Below are 18,319 nucleotides of genomic sequence, written 5' to 3'. Positions count from 1 at the left end.
CGGGGTGAGATCTGGAGAGCGTGCAGGAAACTCGATCGGTCCCCTGCGTCGTATCCACTGGCCTGGCACATTGTGATACAGGTATGCTCGTACGTCCCTATGATAGTGCGGCGAGACGCCATCTTGTTGGAAATAAAACTCATCATTACCGTATAATGCACGAGTGGCATAGAATATGGAGTCAGCAAGCATTGTTAGGTACGTTTCTGCAGTAGCAGTGCCTTCAAAAGCAGAAAGGCCCAATGAGTCCCCTTGCAGACAAACCACACCACACATTTACACCAGGCAAATTCACAGCCTTTTCAACTGTAATGTGAGGATTATCTTCAGCCCAGTACACACAATTGTGCCTATTGACAGTTCCATTGAGTTTGAATTGGGCTTCATCCGACCAAATTATGCTACCCATAAATCGCGGTTCACGTCTCACCATCTCCTGAACCCATTCACAAATTCTAACCTTCGATCTGGATCGTCGTCACTTAGCTGTTGCACCAGCCTTGGAATGTACATACGAAACTTGCATTTCTTCAGAATGCGTAGCACACTATTAGCACTTACATTACTCTCACGTGCCGCTTGCCTTGAAGATTTTTGAGGCGAACGCTCAAACAGTACCAAGACCGCAGTTGTGGAATCATCACTTGTAGCTGTACGAGGTCGCCTTATCGACCTTTATGCACATAACATACTGTTCCATGAATTTCGAATTTGTCTCGTGGACGTGTGTTAACCTTGAAGGTGGTTTTGTACGTGCGGTTAAAGGCGCTTCAGTCTGGAACCGCGTGACCGCTACGGTCGCAGGTTCGAATCCTGCCTCGGGCATGGATGTGTGTGATGTCCTTAGGTTAGTTAGGTTTAATTAGTTCTAAGTTCTAGGCGACTGATGACCTCAGAAGTTAAGTCGCATAGTGCTCAGAGCCATTTTTTGTACCATACTCACTTCTCCACTGTCTTCGAACCGGAGCTACATTCTCAAACTTCCAGTATCACTTAATTATCTGCTTGCGCGCTTCAAAGCTCAAACGAACGTCCGCCATGTTGCAGTTACTTCCTTGTCACCTGTTGAAGAACCATAACATTACTTTCTCACAGATATTTAACCTTGTAGAACGGAAAATAAATTGTCTATGAGAGTTCAAAGTGTGTATACATTTTTTTGACGCACCCTGTATATACAGAGTCATACGTAACTTTGTACAGATAAACACGTAGGTGCGAAGCCTTAGACCCGTCGTAAGTAGTGCAAAGCCTCTATTCCAAGCGAAGGTAAACCGAAGTATCCCGGCCGTCTGCTCTTGATGAACTGCCCAAAGGCGCTGTGGTCGGTGAAGATCTTCCGCTCTCGTAGTGCCAACCTAAGAACAGGTACCTACGCTGTGGCATCGTAGCTATCGATATCACAATTACCTATTTCTCTTTGTTACCTTCTGTATTACACTGAGGTGACAACAGTCATAGAATAGCAATATGCGCATATACAGATGTAGGTAGTATCGCGTACACAAGGTATAAAAGGGCAGTGCGTTGGTGGGAGCTGTCTTTTTACTCAGGTGACTCATGTGAAAAAGTTTCCGGCGCGATTTGGCCGCACGACGGGAACTAACAGGTTTTGAACGCGTAACGGTAACTGGAGCTATACGCAAGGGACACCGTTACGCGAATCAATATTCCGAGATCCACGGCGTCAGGAATGTGCCGGTAATACCAAATTTCAGGCATTATATCTCTGCACGGATAACACAGTGGCCGACGGTCTTCACTTAACGACCGAGAACAGCGGCGTTTGAGTAGAGTTGTCAGTGCTAACTGACAAGCAACACAACGTGAAATAAGTGCAGAAAACAATGTGGGACGTAGGCGAACGTATCAGCTGGGACAGTGCATCGAATTTTGGCGTTAATGGGCTATAGCGAGTGCCTTTGCTAGCAGCACGACATCGCCTGTAGCACCTCTTCTGGGGTCGTGACCATGTCGGTTGGATCCCAGACGACCGGAAAACCGTAGCCTGATCAGGTGAGTGCCAATTTCAGTTGGTAAGAGTTGACGGTATGGTTCGAGTGGTCCGCAGGGTGCACGAAGCCATGGCCCCAAGTCAACAAGGCACTGTGCAAGTGGTGTGGCTCCATAATGGTGTGGGCTGCGTTTACATGGAATGGACTGGGTCCTCTGGTCCAGTTGAACTGATCAGTGACTGGAAACAGTTATGGTGGACTGTTCAGAGACCATTTGCAGCCACTCATGGATTTCATGTTCCCAAACAACAATACAATTTTTATGGATAATAATGCTCCATGTTACCGCCCCAAAATTGTTCGCAGCGGGTTTGAAGACCATTCTGGACAGTTCGAGTGAACGATTTGGCCACTCATATCGCCAGCCATGAATCCTAACTAACATTTTTGCGACATAATTGAGAGGACAGTTCGTGTACAAAATTCTGCACTGACACCACTTTCGCAATTACGGACGACTGTAGAGGCAACCTGTCAGTATTTCTGCAAGGAACTTCAACGACTTGTTGAGTCAGTGCGACGTCGAGTTGCTGCAATACGACGGGAAAGAGGAGATCTGACCGATATTAGGAGGTATCTCACGACTTTTACCGCCTCAGTGTATACTGTAGCAGCTCTTTCAATGCATAGTTCAAGTTTCATCGAGCTACGTTACTCGGAATTGACACATCGTGCGAAAGTTACTTTCTTCCACAAGCTTCGCACAGCAGTGCATACGCAGTGCCACGTTGCTGTATTGCCATATTGCTTTAACTTGTTGATTCTAATCACCACTCAGAGCATTCTCATGCATCAGAGGCCACACACTGAATTAAGTCTGCAACTGCAAACCCATAGCAATGATTAGCTTGACTTTGCATGAAATTAAGTTTCAGATGCACAAAAGGAGGTCGATGACCGCTGTTGCCGTGGTTGGTGTTCACTGAATGGACTGGATAGTGATCTGGCACTTTGCTCAAGTGGTAGATGGAAATGGTATTCACAAATTATGCGCTGAGTTTGGTGATTCAGTTATCGTTCATGCTTACAAATCAATGATTACATGTTTGTGAGTGACGTTCTCATCTGTACTGCTGGACGCAGTAAGCATAAAGCACACACTGATTCAGTTCTTGGTCAGTTTCTCGCTGAAACATTACTTAGTGCTCAATCATCAAACGTTAACTATGTAAAACACGGTTGTGCTTAACTTGCGTAAGCGTGCGTGTGCGATGGTTATGTTATGGTTCAGACTGCGTTACCAGTTTCACGGTATGGTTTGGAAGCTCATATTTAATACATTGGTGAAACGTTCATGGCTTTTTTTTCCACTGCTCATTTCTTGCCAACACAGGATTTATAGGGGGAAATAAAAAAACTATCCTCTCGAAGTCCAGACTAACCCGTTGCCTACACGTCGGTGCTTATATGCCCGCAGCGGAGTCGCTCTGGGCTGCACATATGCTGCAGATATTTCCTCAGACGAAACCCTTATACAACTGCTGTATCGTCTCTGCCATGAGATGATAGAGCTCCGTAACAAACCGTAACAAAAATAATATATCCGTAGAAAAGAACCTTCCACAGTTCGAGAGTAATGGCTGCATTCACAAATCTAATACTAGGAACAAACATAACCATCACTATCTATTATTTAAACATACCTTTGGGCGGAAAGGAGTTACGTACGCAGTCGTAAAAGTATTTACCCTAAGTTTTGTAGAATTTAAGGTACTAACGGATAACAATTCCAAATCTCTTCTTAACAACTCTTTCTGCTACAAAGAACAATTTTAATAGATTATATTTGTTATCTGGCGGTGTTTCATTTACACTACTGGCCATTAAAATTGCTACACCAAGAAGAAATGCAGATGATAAACAGGTATTCATTGGACAAATATACTAAAACTGACATGTGATTACATTTTCACCCAATTTGGGTGCATAGATTCTGAGAAATCAGTACCCAGAACAACCACCTCTTGCCGTAATAACGGCCTTGATACGCCTGGGCATTGAGTCAAACAGAGCTTTCCAGAGTTGGATAACATGCCTGCCATCTCCACTGCTAGTGATACGAGGCCGTTGTGATCCAGCACGGCGTTCCGTATTACCCTTCTGAACCCACCGATTCCATATTGTGCTAAAAGTCATTGGATCTCGACCAACGCGAGCAGCAATGTCGCGATACGATCAATCGCGATCGCGATAGGCTACAATCCGACCTTCATCAAAGTCGGAAACGTGATGGTACGCATTTCTCCTCCTTACACGAGGCATCTCAACAACGTTTCACCAGGCAACGCCGGTCAACTGCTGTTTGTGTATGAGAAATCGGTTGGAAACTTTCCTCATGTCAGCACGTTGTAGGTGTCGCCACCGGCACCAACCTTGTGTGAATGCTCTGAAAAGCTAATCATTAGCATATCACAGCTTCTTCTTCCTGTCGGTTAAATTTCGCTTCTGTAGCACGTCATCTTCGTGGTGTAGCAATTTTAATGGCCAGTAGTGTATAATTGCTGTATTGTGTCTGGCATGAGATGATAGAGCTTCGTCTCATTTGTGAAGAACAAACCGTAACAAAAATAATATATTTGTAGAAAAGAACCTTCCACAGTTCGAGAATAATAGCTGCATTCACAAATCTAATACTAGAAACAAAAATAACCACCACTGTCTATTACTTAATCTTACCTTTGCAAGTAAAGGATCTATGTACGCAGTCGTAAAAATATTTGCCCCAAGTTTTGTAGAATTAAAGTTGCTAACGGATAACAACTCCGAATCATCACTTCTTGACAGCTCCTTCTGCTACAAAGAAGAATTTTTTAATAGATTATATCTGATATTTGGCTATATTTCATTTATATAATTTTCTTGTAGATAAAGATTACAGTAAAAAGTCCTATTATGTAAATGGATAACATATTGTCATGTTTTAATAAATAAAATAGTTTTATTTCGTAACTTGAGGTAAATTCAAGGATTATGTAGGTAACAAACACTCTGAACCGCATCGAGAAATTTTGTGACGCAGAATCCCTCTCTAGCTGTCACGAAAGGAGTACATCTACATCTACATCCATACTCCGCAAGCCACCTGACGGTGAGTGGCGGAGGGTGCCTTGAGTACCTCTATCGGTTCTCCCTTCTATTCCAGTCTCGTATTGTTCGTCGAAAGAAAGATTGTCGGTATGCCTCTGTGTGGGCTCTAATCTCTCTAATTTTATCCTCATGGTCTCTTCGCGAGATATATCTAGGAACGAGAAATATACTGCTTGACTCCTCGGTGAAGGTATGCTCTTGAAACTTCAACAAAAGCCCGTACCGTGCTACTGAGCGTCTCTCTTGCAGAGTCGTCCACTGGAGTTTATCTATCATCTCCGTAACGCTTGTGTACCCGCTAGTGTAAAAGAAGCGTGTGGAGGAGGAAGTATTGTGTTACTGGAAGAAAGTAATAAGAGGAGAATAGGTCGGTCGGGAGAAATTCGTGACTTCGACCGTCGACCAGTCACTGCTGTTACCTGAGTAACAAATGCACCAGAGACATTTCAACGACTCTAAACCGGAACAAGTCCACTGTTGGCAATGTGGCTGAAACAACCACAGCTAAACAAGGACCAGGCACACATCGTGTTCCGACGGACAGGACCTTCGAGGTTGTGGAGAGGGCTTGTAAAAAATCGTATACAATCAGCGGAAGGAGTTCCACAGTGGTACCATCAGTTCAGCTAGCACAGTGGCTGTGCACAGAGAGTAAAAAAAAAGGGGGTACAATGGTGGAGTAGCTTCTCTAAGCCACATAGTTCCGTATTGATTTGAGATGGTGCAAAGAGTGGCCCCCACTGAACAGTGGACGACTGGAAACGGGTGATTTGGAGTGAGATATCACGCTATATCATGTGGCAGTCCGACGGAAGGGCTTGGGTTTTGTGAATGCCTGACGAACGTTGACTGTCATTGTGCGTAGTTCCGACAGTGAGGTGATGTTACGGTATTGGCATGTTTTTGATGGTTAACGTGTGTTCTTTTTACTGCGCTTACGTAATCGCTAAATGAGAAAGGATAGGAATACATTTTGCATCATTATGTATTTTGTACAGTAGACGAAGAGCTGGGGACGGTGGTTGTCTCAGCATGGCAATGCACCTCTTTGTAAAACAGCATATTTTGGGGAACAACATTCCTGGAACGGATTGGCCTGCCCAAGGTCCAGATATGAATACAAAAGAACACCTTAGGGAGTTAGGATGTTGATTTCATTGCAAACCCCAGCTTTCGACATCGCTATCTTCTCTGGTTTCAGCACTTGAGGAAGAATGGGCTGCCATTCTTCCACAGACATTCAGACACCAGACTGAAAGTCTCCCCGGTAGAAATCGAACCGTCATGAGTGTACACACCTCGTACTAATGTTCACTGAAAGTTGTCCGGATATTTTTTATCAGATAGTGTACTTCCATGGTGTGAAGTACTGAAGATTTTCACAGCTAATCATGAAATCAGATGATTTAAGCTTTACAGTACATATATCCACATTTATAAACGGAATTAAAATTGAAGGAGAAGAAAAATTTTGGTTTTCCGCAGACAGTTTAAGTCTGTCAGAGGTGGCGAAGGACTTGGAAGAACATCTGAACGCAATGGATAGTGCGTTGAAAAAACTTCAACAAAAATGAAACAATGGTAATGGATTGTGGTCGATTTAAATCTGGAACTGCTGAGGGAATTAGACGAAGAAGTGAGATACTAAAAGTAACAGAAGAGTCTTGCTACTGCGGCGTGGCGGGTTAGAATTCCGTCGTTGTCTCTGTGCAGTCTGCAAATTAAAATTCACCTACCTCATAACGGCGTCTGCTCGATGTCCCTTCACTCGGCAACGTAGATTCTTACAATATGATGTATCTACAATTACTGAGGCGGAGCAACTCGAGTAAGGAAATAAAGTTTTGTAGAAAAACTGTCATAAAAAATTTATTGGGTGGTAAGATAATGGATTGGCTTCTGGAAAATAATGTCCGAAATTTCCACACAAAAAGGTTTATTTTGTCCATACAGCCAAAAAAAGCTACTATTCAGTCCACATTTAAACTATTGCTTATTTTCGTCAAGTTCACAATTCATACACTCATTTCACATGCGCACAGCAGCCAGGAATCTGTCCAAACCTGACCTGAATTAAACAACATTTTTACAGTCACTAATTTCACCACTAATTTGAGTTAATACATTTGGTCCTTCTTATGGATTTCTGAAGAAAGAAAACTGCTCGCCATAAATGCTCAGTGGTTGAATACTGAAACATGCCTCACGGATACTATGAAGGGCAAATTTTCACACGCGAATATCTGTCCAACAAAACAATTCTAGAGCTTCCAAACTTCACAAAACGGTCCGTAACTACAAGGGGCGTTCAGAAAGTAAGCTCCGATCGGTCGCGAAATGGAAACGACTATGAAAATCCGATAAAGCTTTGCACAGATGTGTTGGGTAGTGTCTCTAGTATAACCCTAGTTAGCATCACGTCGCTCTTCTCATTTCTGAGCTCGCAGTGAGTGCGTAAAGATGTCTAGAAAATAGTGTCTGCCGCCAAGTACGAGGGCCTGGGGAGAAATTTCGCCTGAAGCTATGCAGCTAACATTACATAACTGTCGTGCTGTTTCGTCTTCACGACAATTCTCTGCCGCATTCTGCAGGGGCAATGAAGATGCTCCTGCATCGTTTTCAAATGGAAATGTTAGATTACCCACAATACAGTCCGCAATTGTCTCCCCCTGAGTTTCATCTCTGGTCACATGAACCGCTGTCTTTGAAGACAACATTTTGACACAGACAACGAGGTGTAGGCCAGCGTGGAGAATTGGCGGAAAGCACTGGCGGCTGCCTTCTATGATGAGGCTATTGAAAAGTTGGTACAACGCTATGACAAAAGTGTAAGTCAGAACGGCGACTACGTAGAGAAGTAGCTGAAAGGTGTAGCTAATTGTTACAAGTAAAACATTTCTGATGTTCACTGTGGGTTCAATTTGGCAATCAATCGGAGCTTACTTTCTGAACAGGCCTCGTACATCAGCGTTAGCCACGAAACGTATCCTTCATTTTACACATTATTTTGACTGGCACTAGTAAAATGATCGTCCGCGTTCAAATCTAGCGAGCGACCCCCTTCTTGTGGCCTCATTCCCAGTGCAACTACCAGGTAAAGAGTGGGAACTGTCTCAGTTCTGATTGGCTAACCATACTCGCTGCCAATCAGAATGCTCGCTCATGATCATACTCGCGCAAAAACTGGCCTGCACCAATCCTTACATACAGACGCATCTACGTTATTCTGATATACAAATATTGAAGCAATGTTTAATAAACGAAAACGAAAAGGCAATAAACCTGGAAATATCCTTTACATACAGATAATACTCAACTGGACTTCCTGGGTGCTCTGTTACAATAGCAATCACACCTAGACATACGTCGTCAGCAAAGTGGGTAAATTCCCTATGAACATTTTCCCACTACAGGCTTGCGTAACTTTTGCAGGTTACTTAAGACGCTATATAATGCAACATTAAAATTTGACGAATGTCCCACGCACACACTCTTATTGACTCACATATACTCCCACAACAATCTTAGACACCAATAATAATTTTGTCTGATTTCTATATTACGAAAGCGAAAAATAATTTATGTTTTAATATGAAAATCTCAATTAATTAATTCTGCACACTGAGAGTTCTGTTTAGGTTTTCAAATTATACCAAAAGATAAACTATTATATTTCCTAACTGAATTTAGTTACCTAAGCGGCGGTTTATGATTTTTTAGCAATTTTTTCTATCTCTGAAGCTATGTTGGTTATAACGCTGAAATTTGGATACAATCTTCTCCTGAATCTCAAACGCTAGAGTACCGATTTTGAAAATGATTGAATAATATCTAATATCATTTATTTAGGTTCTTACAGATGGTGAATGAACGGTTGCCAAGAAGAGCCGTTCTCACGCCGCCGTAGTAGCAGATGTACATGACTCATTGGCTAAGACACAAATGGCGGTTTCTTCCACAGCCTCCGGCTCCACTACTGCGGGCTGTATAGCAAGGAATGTTATCGCGCATTAACTCGCGACGTTACACTACTTGGGCAGTAAAAGAAGAGATGATGTCAGAAGCAGGAAGAATATAAAATGCAGACTGGCAATAAAAAGGAGAGCATTCCGGAACAAGAGAAATTTGTTAACATCGAATATAAAATTGTGTTTCAAGAAGTGTTTCCTTGTAGGTGTTCGTCTGAAGTAGAACCTCGTACAAAAGTGAAAGATGGATGATGTCGTGTGACTAGGGCCTCCCATCGGGTAGACCATTCGCCGGGTGCAAGTCTTTCGATCTGACGCCACTTCGCGCGGCGATGGGGATGAAATGATGATGATTAGGACAACACAACACCCAGTCCCTGAGCGGAGAAAATCTCCGACCCAGCTGGGAATCGAACCCGGGCCCTTAGGATGGACATTCTGTTGCGCTGACCACTTTTTTCCGCAAATTTAAAGCAACAGGGATGTTTCTTTTATTTATTTATTATCAATAAAATGGTTCAAATGACTCTGAGCACTATGGGTCTTAACTGCTGCGGTCATTAGTCCTCTAGAACTTAGAACTACTTAAACCTAACTAACCTAAGGACGCCACACACATCCATGCCCGAGGCAGGATTCGAACCTGCAACCGTAGCGGTCGCGCGGTTCCAGACTGTAGCGCCAAGAACCGCTTGGCCACTCTGGTCGGCTATCAATAAAGATCACTCTGTTAAAAGGAACATGTAGATCATTTCATGGTATAGTATGTGCATTACATATTGAGTGGTGAGAGAAGCGTGAGGTTCATTATCAGCTGTCAAATGTGCACACCGACTACACCCGGCACATCCCAACTGCGTGGTGGGTTGAGGAAGACTGCCTGAAGATAGTTGGCAAAGGTTTTCCGATAGTGTGACGATCTATGAACCTCATTGTGGGATTGCTGCAATAAATACCAAAAGTCAAGTCGCGACTTGTCAGCATTCCCATAGAGGTACGCGATCGTCCAACCTTTGACTCAGATGATCGACTGTGATTTAGTCGCCGGAAAGTCGTCACGCTCCGGATGTAAGAAGGAAGCAGGTGTAATATGTTGCGGGGTCACATGGAGGTAGCAAGCTACTGTCTGTCTTCCTAGGAGCCAGACGTCCTCCACCGCGGTACAAGTTCAGTGGCGATGGCCGTCATCCACTTGGCGACATTTCGGGCATAGTGGAGTGTCCTCTAGTCCAATTGCATGGAGCCGTTGGTTGGTGTTGAACATGCCACAGGCGACAGAGAACCACAGTGCCCGAACGAAGGTAGGAAGGAATTTTTGGTGCATATGCCTCCAGATCTTCGGCCTCCACTCAGCTACAGGGGACGGACAGGAAGTCGATAAACAGTTCGGACAAGAACAGAATACAAGGCTATGAAACGTCGTGCTACGGAAGAATGTTGAAGATTGGATGGATACATCGAATAAGTAATGAGAACCTGCTGAACTGACGAGAAAAGAAATTTATGGTACGTATTGAATAGAAGAAGGGATCGACTGATATGACATATCCTGAGGCATCAAGGAATAGTTCATGTAGTAAAGGTGGAAAGTGTGCAGGTTTCAAATTGAAGACATGCGCGGAAAAACGGGCTAACCCTCAAATATGAAAGCTTAGAGATATGTGCTGCCATCTGTTGCTAGGTACTGGAACTATCAAAACTGACATTTATCTCATCCTTATGGGTGAGAACAGTGTCAATTTTGATAGTTCCAATACCCAGCAACAGATGGCAACACTTATTTCTAAGTTACTACGTTTGAGTGTTAGCCCGTTTTTCCGCCCATGTCTTCAATTGTAAATGTATGTATGTTGGCGTAGTTATGCAGATATGAAGACTCTTGCACAGGATTAACTATCGTGGATAGCTGAATCGAATCAGTCTTCAGGCTGAAGACCTCAACAACAACATCCGCATTCATTAATTAAAACTTCCGGGCTGAATTGCCGTGGTCCATATATAAAACTTCTTCTCCTTCTTGACGTTTCGTTGCCTACTGCGGGCAACATCTTCTGAGGTGAGTCGGCGACTGGCTGCTAGGCGCTGGAGGTCCCGCTTATATAGAGCGCTTAGATGGCGCCACCACTCGTCACGTGCTTTCGACTTTAAAACTATCTCTGGCTAGTGGCATCTCTCTCGATTACAGGTAATCGATTGTCACTTCGTCGGTACAAAGTCGACCGCCATATCCTGTCTAGTTTTAATCCTTCTTCTTTTCTATTAAAATTATTTCCGTGCTTGTAGATCTCTATAGCTTCTCTATACATGCGAGTATAACAATGTGAGATCCTAGCTATCACGTTTGTCTCACTAAATTTTATTTCGTGATCACTGTCTTTGAAAACGTGTTCCGCTACAGCTGATTTGTCCATCTGTCCCAATCTACAGTTCCTTTAGTGTTCCGTTAGGCGGGTATTAACACTCCTTTTAGTTGTTCCAATATAAACCATGCCACAGCTACACGGAATTTTACACACTCCTGGGGTAGCTAAGGGGTGTCGTGTGTATTTCACCGATATTAAACTTTCACTAATTTTTTTGGTAGGTCGAAAGATTGCCTCCACTTGAAACTTGACCAAAACTTTACCAATACAGTCCGTGATGTTATGAATAAATGGAAGAAAAACTTTTCCAGCCGACGGTTGTTGTTGTCGTGTATTTTCGGACACTTTTCTTCTAGGGTGGAGTGCTCGATCTATTTCCTTGTCAGTGTACCCATTTCTCTTGAAAGCTGTTCGCAAATGGCTTAATTCATCTTGCAAGTAAATTGGCTCACAGATGTTATTAGCTCTGTCCACTAAAGTTTTTATGAGTCCTCTCTTCTGCCTAGCATGATGATTCGAATCCTTATGTAGGTAACGATCGGTATGTGTGTCTTTCCTATATACCTTGTGCCCTAAAGTCCCATCTGCCCGTTTAATAACCGATACATCCAAAAAATTTAGTTGTCCATTACTCTCTTTCTCCATGGTGAATTGTATCTTTGGATTGAAACTGTTTATGTGCACCAAAAAATCACTCAGTTCCTCTTCAGCATGATTCCATATCACAAAGGTGTCATCCACGCATCGATACCATTAAAAGGGCGTTTTATAGCAGGCTGCAGCACCTGTTGTTCGAAAAATTCCATAAATAGATTAGCAATATCAGGGCTTAGAGGGCTACCCATGGCCACCCCATCAATTTGTTCATAAAACTCGTTGTTATATTGAAAATAGCCGGCCGCGGTGGTCTCGCGGTTCTAGGCGCTCAGTCCGGAACCGCGTGACTGCTACGGTCGCATGTTCGCATCCTGCCTCGGGCATGGATGTGTGTGATGTCCTTAGGTTAGTTAGGTTTAAGTAGTTCTAAATTCTAGGGGACTGATGACCACAGATGTTAAGTCCCATAGTGCTCAGAGCCATTTGAACTATTTTTTATATTGAAAATAAGTCGAGGATAGACAATGTCGAAACAAAGCTATTATATCAGTAGGAAACATATGTTATGTTATGAACATCAGCATTGACAGAGAGCTGCCATTCAGCCCATCGAGTGGGTAATTTTGATCATGCCTCTCTTCATTTTGTTGCGGTCATTGAACGACGATTCTTCGGTGCAGACATCAGCATCGTCAGAGAACAGTCTTGCGACTGTGCGTCATTAGTCCATCCTGCGCCTCTAATTTCCACACCGTCAATTTTCGAGGAGATGGACGGTGCTGCCGGCTCTCCCGGTCCCACCTTCCGCGTGAAGACCAGTCTCTAGCTGCTCGCCGCTGAATGAGCCGGTGGCTGCGCGGGCAGGCGCGCGCACGGCCACGTCCGGCAGGCCGACGATGTAATTCCGGGCAGGTGACGGCGGCCGCTATTGACCTGTCTCGTTAACGCGCCCCTCACGGCCATTGTTTCGGTCGCCCGGTCCTCGCCGCGGGAGAATTGATGGCCGTGATTGTGCACTAATGCCGCGTCCCGAAGACGCGCTGGGCCGCTCTTGCCGAGCACACAGCTTAGCTGCTAGCGTGAGGCTTCGAGAGTGGTGGCTGATTGTTCTCCACTCCGTTTTCACACATCGTACTGTGCCACAGTCTGCACAGTGTAATCTGGAAGCCAAATTTGTGGCACTTGATAGAGAGGTATTAAGAGAGGCGAACTACGACAGTTTTTGGCTGAGTTGCCTACATACACAGTAACAAATGTCCATCACCGTAACTCTAATCACATTTCTGGTACTACAACAGTCTTTAAATGAATATTTGATGAAGCAAAGATACCCTGACGTATATCTGAATTAGGGAAGTCCTTAGGCCCGAAATACACATGCATGCCTCAGTTTTGTTCGTCGCAGTTGATCAGAAGATATGACGTTGGCTTCCGTTGCCAGAAAGGCTTGACGTGAGGGCGCACTTGTTTACTGAACGTGGGACGGAGAAGACGTTAGAGCCATGTCGTTTGGCGTTGGTAACGAAATATCCTCATTATTCTCGTACGTGTTTTGAAAGCCCATCAGCCTTCCTGTCATGTAATAGGAGCGAGTTTCGACTTTTTTGACGATACATACGTATAAGTGGCGATCGGAAAGTTGCTGGAGCGTGTATGCCGCGTAGCGCGACTTCGAAGCTGGTATGCAGGATGATTCTTATTGTTGTGGTCTTCAGTCCAGAGTCTGGTTTGATGCAGCTCTCCATGCTTCCCTATCCTGTGTAAGCCTCTTCATCTCCGAATAACTACTCCAACCTACAACCTTCTGAATCTGCATAGTGTATTCATCTCTTGGTCTCCCTCTACGATTTTTACGCTGCACGTTTCCCTCCATTACTAAACTGATGATCCCTTGATGCCACAGAAGATGTCCTACCAACCGATTCCTTCTTCTAGTCAAGTTGTGCCACAAATTCCACTTCTCCCCAATTCTATTCAGTACATCCTCATTAGTTACGTGACTACCCATGTAATCTTCAGCATTCTTCTGCAGCATCACTTTTCGAAAGCTTCTACCCTCTTCTTGTTTAAACTATTTATCGTCCGTGTTTCACTTCCATGCATGGCTACACTACATAGAAATACTTTCAGAAAAGACTTCCTGACATTTAAATCTGTACTCGATGTTAACAAATTTCTCTTCTTCAGAAACGCCTTATTTTCCATAGCTATTCTACATTTCATATCATCTCTACTTCGACCATCATCAGTTATTTTGCTCCCCAAATAGCAAAACTCATCTACTACTGTAAGTGTCTCATTTCCTAATCTAATTCCGTCAGCATGACGTGAGTTAATTCGACTACATTCCATTATCCTCGTTTTGCTTTTGTTCATGTTTATCTTACATCGTCCTTTCTAGAAGGTGTCGATTCCGTTCAGCTGCTCTTTCAGGTCCTTTGATGTCTCTGATAGGATTACAATTTATTTCTTCTCCATGGTTTTTAAATGGTTCAAATGGCTCTGAGCACTATGGGACTTAACATCTGTGGTCATCAGTCCCCTAGAACTTAGAACTACTTAAACCGAACCAACCTAAGGACGTCACACACATCCATGCCCGAGGCAGGATTCGAACCTGCGACCGTAGCAGTCGCGCGGTTCCGGACTGCGCGCCTAGAACCGCTAGACCACCGCGGCCGGCATGGTTTTTATGGTTTTTAATTCCTACTCCAAATTTATATAAACTTAAAAAAAAGCCCATAGCGATATAGATGACGCTGAGACAAGTAATTTAATATAAGACACATGGTGTCGCAAATGTCAGGAAACACCTTAAAAGTAGATGAGAAATGCTGTATATGTGACGTCACCAGGTTATGTACATCGCCGCATGTGCAGCCACTGTGTTTGTCTCTCCTACCCTAGCCAGAGGTGGAGGGCGGGGGGGGGGGGGGGGATGCTATACTACTACATATCACTCCTCTAGGCTACTCTGTTTTCGGTTCTGTTGTAAACGTAGAAGTTTCAAAATTATTGTCCTCGCTGTAACCAAGAAAAAGCTGTTCTTATTTTGTATTTCTTTCCCTTGATTCCTTCTTTTTTTGCTTACATGCTTTATTTGGTTGGTTAATTCGTTGAAGGAGGGTACCAAACGGCCTGGTCATCGGTGCCATCGGATGAGGAAAGGATGGGGAAGAGGAACCATCCCCTCATTTGCCTGAAGCGATTTAGGCAAATCACGGTAAACCTAAATTAGGAGGACGCGGATTTGAACCGTCGTCCTCCCGAATGTGAGTCCAGTGTGCTAACTCTCGATCTTTGTTTAGTAAAGAACAGTAGGTCATCTACTGCTACCGATGCAGTTCGGAAGATTAGACCCATGTACTTGTGACGCAATATTGCAGGTTTTCGTTGTACTGTACTTTGAAATTAACCAGCAGGGACTGCGAGAGCAGTAAATAAAATAGAAAATCTTACCTCAGTGTAAACACATAACTGTCTAACGCAAAAAAAAACAGTCAGCCAGACGCTGGACTCGAACACTGAGTATTACGTGCTAAATTCGCGAAAGTAGGTTTGGAGCCGTACCGAAATGAATACTTATTTGACTTGGATTCGAATGATCAGATGCGACAGACCAATATGTTTAACAGCTGAACGTGCGGCGATGAACGTCAAATGATGACATCACATGTTCAATATTTGTCATCCACTTTTGGGGTATTTCCCTATATTTGCAGCTCCATTAGCCTCATATTAAACTACTTGTTTCAGAGTCATCTACGCTGCTTTGAGGGTTTATGAACGTTAATATGAGTCACCTCAGTGTAAGCACCGATGTGAAGGCTCGGGATCAGTGTGGCATTCGTGTCTTTCCTAGCAGTGTGCGGTAAATGCGGAAACGTGATCTATGGCGACCTCACTACCAAACGCGCCCAAACAGGACCAACATGCTGCTATTCTTTTCATGAATGCTGAAGGACAAGCAACGGTAGACATCCATCACAGATTGAAGAGTGTTTATGGGGCACCATGTGTGTCAAAAACAACAGTTGCGGAATGTTGTGCCAGATTCTGTGCTGGTCGCCTTATGGTAAGGCACGAGCCCATTCCGCAAATATCATAATCGGAAAGTTAGGCCAACTCAAGTCGGAGACATTCGAGCACTTGTCTCTCTACCGTACGGTTATCACTGCTTCGGTCCCTTAAAAAAAAGCCTTGAAGGATCGATGATTTCTATCGGACGAAGGTGTGCAGTAGGTAACAGGACACGGTGGTTTTGCAAACGGGTGTCTTCAACTTGGTGTGTCAGTGGGATGACTGCCTGAACGGTTGCAGCGATTTTAGCAAATTATCCTACCGATTCTGGAGTGTACGGCCTTCGATCGCCTATTAGGTATTATTGCTATAGACGTCTAGTAACCAACGTTATGATGAGCATGTGAGGCTACGTTGTGAAAAACTGCTATGTGTTTCGTGAGTCTAGTATCTTCTTCATCCTTATTATTGGTGTTATCAGCCACAATGAAAGTCACTTTCTGGGCATAATACAGTCACTGAATTTCTATTAATTGTTTTTCGCGGGTCCGCAATTGTATCTTAACTTTCTTTGGAGTGGGGAGGGAGGGGGAGGGGTTGAGGATCATCAGTGCTCTCGTTTGTTGCAGCCCGCCCAGATTCCTCTCTTGTGCAACTTCCACATCCTTAATTATTTGTTGGATATGTTGCAGTCTCTGTCTTCCCTCCAGCTTTTACCCTATACAGTTCCCTCCAGTACAATAAAAGCTATCCACTGATGTCATAACAAATGTCACATCATCCTGTCATTTATTCTTGCCGGTGTTTTCCACATATTTCTTTCGTAACTGATTCTGCGGAGAACCTCCTCGTTCCTTATCAGAACACCTGATCTGTTTCGGTTGTCCCAGGCATCGATTCACTCCTGGTCAATACTGTTCACCAAACACATATCGTCAGATATTTCTTTCTCGTATCAAGGGTCCACAGATCGTGGTCTAGTGGCTAGCGTTACTGCCTCTGGATCACGGGGTCCCGGGTTCGATTCCCGGCCGGGTTGGGGATTTTCTCTGTCCAGGGACTAGGTGCTTGTGTTGTCTTAATCATTTCATTATCATCATCATTCGTGACAGTTGCTAGATTGGGCTGCGTAAAAAAATTGGACTGTGTAAAAATAGAGATTTTGTACGGGTGCTGATGACCGCACAGTTGAGAACCCCACAAACCAAACACCATCATCTCATATCAGAGACCATGTTTGACACTAATAGGCTTCTTTCAGTGAGGAATGCTTTCTTTGCCTGTGCAAGTCTGCTTTTTATGTCCTCCTTATTTCGTCCGTCATGTGTTACTTTACTTCCAAACCAGCAGAATTCCTTAAATTCGTCTACTTTGTGGTCCTCAGTTTTGATGGTACGTTTCTAACTACTGCCATCTCTGCAACTCTTTGTTATCTTCGGATTTGTTCTGTTTACTCTCAATCCCTAATATGTACTCAGCAGACTTATGGTCCCCTAGAACTTAAAACTACTTAAACCTAACTAATCTAAGCACATCACACACATCAATGGCCGAGGCAGGATTCGAACCTGCGACCGTAACGGTCGCGCGGTACCAGACAGAAGCGCCTAGAACCACTCGACCACTGCGGCCGGCGCTCAGCAGACCATTCCATTCATATATCTTGTAATTCTTCCTATCTTTCAAATATAATACCAATGTCTTCAGCGATATATCCTTTCACCCCGAATTCTGATCGCAATCCTGAACTGTTGTTTTATTACCGTTATTGCTTCTTCGATGTAGGGTATGAACTGTTGGCGAGAAAAATGCATCCCTTTCTTACACCCTTTCTTATGCGAGCACTTTGTTCTTAGTATTCCATTCTTAGTGTTTCCTCCTGGTTCTTGTACACATTGTATACTGGCAAACCTGGCAATACTTCGCAACCGATAAATGTGTATGGGAATTGGAGATATGTACTAATCTCCTGCCCCGCCTTCCCTCTCTCCATAACTCCTTGAAACACGTATGTATTCAGTAGCAGCGATGGCGAGGCATGACAGAATCTCTGACCAGAGAGTTATTTATCGTTGCTAGTCTGCGCTTGACCGCGCGAGAAGTTAGTTGCGAGAAAGTAGTTGTACCTAGCGACTCGCGAGAGCATGTAGTTGCGAGTCGGAAGTTGTGTGTGTGAGGAGTCGGCGGGCGTCGACATGGGTCTCTGGTCACGGTTCGGGACGAGGTATATTGTTGAATAAGGTAATGAAGCAGCATTGCGCTCAGCTAA

This window comes from Schistocerca americana, chromosome 3 (genome assembly GCF_021461395.2).
Source record: "Schistocerca americana isolate TAMUIC-IGC-003095 chromosome 3, iqSchAmer2.1, whole genome shotgun sequence".
Taxonomy (NCBI): Eukaryota; Metazoa; Arthropoda; class Insecta; order Orthoptera; family Acrididae; genus Schistocerca; species Schistocerca americana.
Note: the sequence above shows the minus strand (reverse complement) of the source record.